We start from the raw sequence: 7,457 nt of genomic DNA on the forward strand, positions 1-7,457 counted from the left end.
GAGATAGGAATACTTATATAGAGAGAAATACTGTATTTTAGACTAACCATTTGTTAACTTTAAAGAGAGACGACAAAGACTCAGAGAGAACTTGAAATACATGTCTTGCTTGGTGGGATATTTGGACATTATTTCTAGGAATTGTTACTAACATAAAAAAAAGTGGAAGGTGAGGTGGCATTGTTCAATCTTATTTTTTTCTTTTTGTATTTTTAAGTTATTTAAACCATAAATAAAATTTTATTTGAATTATATATTTCAAGGTATTTGGATACTTGTATTGTTTATTTCATTTTATTTTAATTGTGTTATATTATTATTTACTGTTTGACTGAAATTGTCAATATATAATTAGTTAAAATATTTTTCTTGTGATTTTACGATTTTACTATTCGAGTTTACGATCCGAGTTTATATTGTATATTTTGTGTCGTGTCAAAAAAACGTTTTTGACAACCTTGCTTTAAACCCATATTGGCTTTCTAAATCTAAGTAAAGACTTTCAAATGTTCTTGCATCCATCCTACACATGTTCACACATCTTCTCCAATGTTCATGCAAAATTTCATTCAACCATTGTGTCGCACCCTCACGGCATCGCGACGACCATTCGATTGATTTCGGGTTATTTTTGTTTTTTGTGTAAAGGAGTCGCCACCTAGTATTATGGTCACTAGGAACCCTAACTGGTCTTTTAGAGATTCTAAGGCAAGGGACTGGTTACGTAAAGGGAAGGTATTAGCACCTCTAGTACGCCCTACCTAAGGTAAGCTGCTTGGTGTTTGGTTTGCTCTATAATTGCTATGGTGTTGGTGTTTTCTAATCCCATCAGTTTTCCTAGGTTTGATTCAAATAAAATTTATTAGGATAGAAATCCAAGGAGATTCCATGTGCTTCGAAAGCTCATTTAGTATTTCAAAAGTTTGCGACTCGTAAATCGCAAGGAGGAGGGACAAAAAAATTAGAAATCTAGGGCGCTAAAAAAAAACCTATTTTTTTTTTAGTATTTTATACTCTCATGGCTCGTAAACCGTGGAGTAAATTTTTTTTTTGAAATGTCCTCGATTATAATCAAGGCTTCTTTCAAGGATGTGTGCGGATTTATTACTCCCAATAATATTTTGGATATTCGTCCTTTAAGGATTTCTTTATCCAAACATTAGCGGTGAATAATAGATGAATTCCCCCTAAAATAGGATTTTTATATTTTTTGGAATATTGGCCAATACCCTTTGGAATTTTACAAACATGTTGTAATATCCAGAAATGCAAGAAAATATTTTTTTTTGTTGTGTTTATGAAATCCATGCAAAAAACATATTTTTAAAACTTCCAATATTTTTTGTATAAAAAAAACGTTCAAAAACATGTTAGGGTATTGGCCGTATGCAACATACAAGAAAACTTTTAAATTTTATTTCATCGAAACACAAGCATCACAATTAAACACAAGAAAAATCACAATAGAAGCTAAATAGCCGTTATATATAATATAAGATTTATAATGAGTTTAAAGCAATAAAATTTTTTTTTTCAAAGCCAACTCAATGCGCAGACAGCAAGAGCAAAATAAAGCTAGGGAGCAATCACAAAAAAAAAAAAAAAAAACAAAGGCCGGTTGATTTCTTCTCCAGCGGGTGTAAGGAAAACAAAAGGAAAGTCCCTAAATGTAAAAGTTCCTAAACAAGAAAGACAAACCCTTTTTACATGGACAACAACTGAACTCAAAAATCATGAAAGAAATAATAGGCAAGAGTTGGTTTTTCTAAACAGAAACCAAATATTCAGAGGGAAGAAACAACTTTACAACCGCATGCCTAGTATAAAATAACAAAGGAGGAGAGATTGTGGCTTATACCTGCAGCTCCTGTTTGTAGAAAATAAAAACCAAATACTGAAAGACAGCTCACGTATGCCTCCTTAGTTACTAGAAAATGACGGACGAAAATAGAGATGCTAAAACGGACGAAATATTTCAGCTATGTGCTAGTAAATATCTGGTTTCCCCGTTGCCTACCTCTCTTGCGTTTTCCTTCAAAACTGCAGCTCCTGTTTGCAGAAAATAGAACCCAAGGCCGAAAGACAAAGCTCACGCGTGCCTCCTTGGATGCTGGTAAATGACAGACAAAAATAGAGATGCTGAAGCGGACGAAATATTTCAGCTATGTGCTGGTAAAAGACTGGTTTCCTCGTCGCCTGCCTCACTTGAGTTTTCCTTCTCTTTCTTTTGCTGTGTTTTTTTTTCTCTCCGTTTTTCTCTTATTTTTCTGCTCTCTTTTTGCTATTTTTTGCTCTCTCTCTTTTCTGCCCCCGTTAGGTCATTAGAGGGGCTTATATATAGTCTAAATATGTCTATATTTAGGAAGGATTAAATGCATTAATCCTAGGACGTAAATCCCTACTGATTTGCAGTAAAAAAAACGCAAAAGGAAGTTGCAATATTCTGATTTTGTGCTGGTACATTACGTCTGATTTCTTTCCAGTTTTAGAGGAGGGTGTGGATGTTTTCTTTCCTTCCATAGGGCCAGCTGCTCCCTTTGAAATGAGGCAAGAAAAAACATAGTTGCAGCTCCCAAAATCAGGCATGATGATAAAGGAAAAACAGCAGGAATTTGCAGCGAAAAAAAGGAAAGAAAATCAGCTGGAGGGTGAAGCTGCAAGGTCTCATTTTCCTTATTGTTGTGGAAAAAATCCTGTCATTTATGATGATCCATCCCCCTCTTCAGCTTTCAATATCCTTCTTCAATTCAATCCCTCATTTTAACAATTTTGGATTCAGTCCTTGGTCCAAAAAAAAATCCTTCGAATCAACCCCGTGAACTTGGGCTATATCCTTCCCGCGGCAGAATTTTTTGCCTTCACGTTAGATATTCAAATGGGAATATCTTGAGCTTCTGATATTGGAATCAAGTGATTCAAAAGCCAAAATTATTCTACGCGTCTAGGACTACAACTTTGATGAAGGAGTCGAAGTCAGATAAAATCTTTTTACAGAACAGAATCTAGCAGTAATTTGGTTGGTCAAAAGGGATCTCCAGGTCTAACTCAAAAACTGTCGAATGCCTAGAATCCTGATATTACTGAGAGTATGAACTAAGAACAAAAATCACAAAAACTAGGCCAAAAATAGAGTTTTTTTAGTGCAGACTCGTGTCAATATCCTTCTCGCGACAGAATTCTCTGCCTTCACGTTAGATATTCAAACGGGAATACCTTAAGCTTCTGGTATCGAAATCAAGCGATCCAAAAGCCCAAATTCATCTATGCATCTAGGACTACAACTTTGATGAAGGAGTCGAAGTGAAATAAAATCATTTTATAGAATAGAATTTGACAGTAATCTAGTTGGTCAAAAAGGTTCTTGATCTGACAATGCTGAGCATCCAAATCTGACTAAGAATATGCTCTAAGAACAATGATCCATAGGACTTAATAAAGGTGTATGTCAATTTGTCAACATGTAATAAGTGACAGAATATACCTAGGATGGTCATATATCGTATGAAACCGAGTCAAAATCAGAGCCTAAGTTGAAACAAAAAATTGCGAAAAAAGCAGAACCATTTTTTAGTGCAAATTCTGAAGGATTTATTCAACCTTAAAAACAAGATAATGAAGGAATGAATTTAGCATTTTGAAGACTCCTGATCAACCTAAGAAAACCTGATGATTTTGGTAGTAAAGGGGAAGGCTAAAAAGAGCAGAAAATAGCTCACAACAGGTTTTTTTTGAAAAAAAATATTTCTTATGTGCTTTTGTCAATCTTCTGGCGAATATGAGCTAAACTCCTACACTCTATTCAAAAGATGTATACACCGTCTCTAGCACGTGGGGATCCAAAAATAAATAACAACACACTGCATTCCTATATTGTACGAAACCATAAAAGGTTCCTTATAAACATAATTATTATAGTACAATGCAAGTGCTCCAGCTATGTATAATACTAGTTTACAATGATCAAACTCTCTTATCTAAAAGGACTCACCTTCATCATCATTATTGCCATCACCATCATTGTTGCTACCACTTTCACCATAACTAACATAATCGACAAAGCGATTCATTACTTTACCATAATTGTAAGACCCGAACTTTCGGGATTCGGGTTGTGACAATAATCCCCATCAAATAGCACATCAAACCATTAGGCATCCATATTTATAATAGAAGATAAAATATTGTATTTGTAATAAGCATAAATTACAGTTAAATTTAAAATAATTCATACAATATATAAGATTTAATAATTTAATTCATACATAGTAAGACACTATATTGATTTTAGATTAAAATGAATGGTTTGCTAAATGTGTTATGTACAAATGATACATTCATGAACTGTTAATTATCAATGCAACACCTGGTAAGTGTTCAATGAACAAATGAAACATTAAAAAAATAGTGCAACTACTTAACTTGTATATGTATTTACTATCCTTGTAACATACAACAATGACAATTATAAGAGTAACTTTTAACTCATGTTTTTTTTTTTTTTTTATCAAACAATGACTAAAATAATGTTTACAATTAACTACTTTTAAAGGAGAACTTGTACACAATAGGATGTAAAACAACTTCTAAAAGCAATGTGTTTGAATATGAGAAAAAAAAGTTTGAAAATAACACTACAACAACCACTAATACTTGAATATATATATATATATATATAGAAATGTATGCATGTCCACCTATAAATTGAGTATTAGTTGTTCAAAATGGCTACTTAACATTCAAAGCTGCTAAACAATCAAATCCATTATGAAAAAATGAAAACAACATAACACCTAACAATCAAGAGGTTGTGACTAATAAATCAATCTAAAACAAGTTGAACAAATAAAAAATCATAGTAGAAAAGAAGGGATACCAATCATTGTAAGATAATATACATTAAAAGAGATTGACATATATGTATACTTATATTTTATTTCTAAGAAATAAGATTTCAATGGAATGAACATAACAAAACTAACCAAAAAATGACAAGATGATGGTGACTTTCCAATTAACTATGTCACTGTGTTAGATGACATATCTTTACAATATAATGTACGTTGTAGAAATACCTATATAACTGTAAATACTAGCTAAAATATAAGAGGATTTCTTATGAAATGCATAACCTGAATTAAATCAACCCAAAAACACAAAACAAGCAAAACCAATTTTGGTAGATTGTGACAATTTACATGAATAACAACTTAATTGGGGACTTGTTCTCAACATAAATGATGCTAACACAGTCATCGTTGTTCAATTAGATTATTTGATAATATACAGTTACAGTAGGGCTAACAAATATCAATACAATTACTACACAAAAGCATTACAATAGCATTGTAATATATCAATATAAGACATTGCATTCATATTTCAGAGAACTTAGCAGCAGGTCATTAGGAACTATATAAAGAACATAAAATAAAAAATTCACAACACGATCCATTCAATGTAAAGTTATCATGTCATTGTGATCCTTTCAATAACACAACAGTAGGCAACAATTACATTGTTCTCCCCTCTAACAAGCTGTTAAAAAAGTATAACTTATATTAAAATATGGTTCACACAACATCTTTGATAAGGATAAGATAAAAAACAGAAAAATAATAGTAATTTCAAAAAAGAAATTGTAAATAATGACATCACTTAAGGAATTATCGTATGTAAAATCAGGAAACTCAAATGAAAAGATAGAAATTGACCACTTTTTTCTACTGTTTTGATTGTCATTCATACATTATTTTCAACCAAGAGTATTTCCTCTCAAGATTTCCCATTACTTTTCATCTCTCTTTCTTGCTTCATACAGATAAGAATTTTGTTGTGAAGGTGTGTATTAGACTTCCGAAGTCAACATCATGTATTGAATGAAACTCTTACATTACCTCCTCAATGCTACACCTTTTTTGTTTCTTGAAGTCACTGTACAATTACTAGCCATCAAAACACTCTTAACAAGTCGATTTAAACGTGAGAATAACTTAGCTCCCATTTCAGATCCCTTTTTTTTAGGTTGAGGTATAGAGGTTAAAATAGGTTTTCTCTTAACACACTGTGGTTGCTACTATTGTTGGCGACTTTACAACCAGCTACCATCCAACTAACATTTTTCACAAAATCAGGAATAACATCCTCATCTAAATTGCCACTTCCTTCCTTGAGATTTTTATCAACATTACTTAAATTTCCCAATCCATCATGACCTTGATCTTCTTCAGAAATCATTCCTTAAGATAGAGCCCATGCATGTTGTCTAGTTGCGATAATGTTACTGACCATTGTGTCATATTTGGCACGCAATGTTGGCTCTATGTTGACATGCTTAAACTTTCTTGCTTCTCTAATTTCCTAACAATAATAAACAAAATATAGTCAAATACAAGTTAAGATTACATGATTTTAAGGAAAACAAAATCCATTTAAAATAGTTAGTTACTAAAAATGGACCTAGATTTTAGGCATCCACCATTCATCAGATGTAGAGATTGTAACAAGTTCAAAGCTCCATCCAACACCAGTTTCAAATATTAGCCTTTTCCAAATCCTCTAGTTCTTTTTAATTCCATCCCATTTATTCTTCAGTTATGATTTAGTGAATGAATGTCTAGTTTGTTCTTTGACTGTAGTGATAATATATTTTCATCTAGCTTTGTTAAAATGAGTATTAGGCTTCATCTCTTTCTTGATAACTTTGATGCATATGTCACAAAATATGTGCAATATTGCCTTGGTCCAAGAAGCTTTGCTATGACTTTCCGACCCATCCATATGTTTCTTACAAAGACTAAAACTAAAATACAATAAGTTAGTATGTTAGGATGAATGTGCAAGCAGTATGCATGCTACTGTTGGATTGCAATACAAACAAATAATATATGTGTAGTTACTAAAAGTTTGACAGAACATGAAAATGGTATTCAGTATGTGTGATATGAAATTTTTTGAGACAATATAGTTAAAACAAAAGGTATGAAAAACTTAAAAAATACAAAGATGCACATATGGTGATATTTAACTTGCTTTTATACAATTCAAAAACAAATGCAATCATAAAAGAGAAGAGAAAGTGGCAAACATTCCATTAAAGCAAATAAAATTAAAGATGGTCACCTCTCCAAGCCATTGTAAGCAATTTAACAAACCTTCTTCTTCTGAGTCTTGATTGCCTTGAGAATATAAAACCAAAAACATGACACGTATAAAAATGATAGTAATGGTGGAAAAAATACTAATCATTGCCCACTACCCTACTATTCTATATTAAAATTTTAGTCATGTGCTACAGGTTAATCATTCATTCAGACTTGTAATCTCTCAAGTATTAATCATTTTCACTTGCACCAAGTAAGTTAGAGGAGCATTGTAGGAGTGTAAATAAACCGACTGTAGTAGTGGCATGAAATGACCAATTCAGTTGTTAGTGAAGACCATTTTTCATAATAGTGAAC

The 7,457-nt window shown here is 32.2% G+C and overlaps 1 pseudogene; it reads right to left on the reverse strand.

Annotated features, from left to right (window-relative positions):
• Positions 1-5,720: 5,720 nt before the first annotated feature.
• Positions 5,721-6,777, reverse strand: LOC118046040 (uncharacterized; annotated as a pseudogene).
• Between the last annotated feature and the right edge of the window lie 680 nt (positions 6,778-7,457).

This window comes from Populus alba, chromosome 18 (genome assembly GCF_005239225.2).
Source record: "Populus alba chromosome 18, ASM523922v2, whole genome shotgun sequence".
In the NCBI taxonomy this organism is placed as follows: Eukaryota; Viridiplantae; Streptophyta; class Magnoliopsida; order Malpighiales; family Salicaceae; genus Populus; species Populus alba.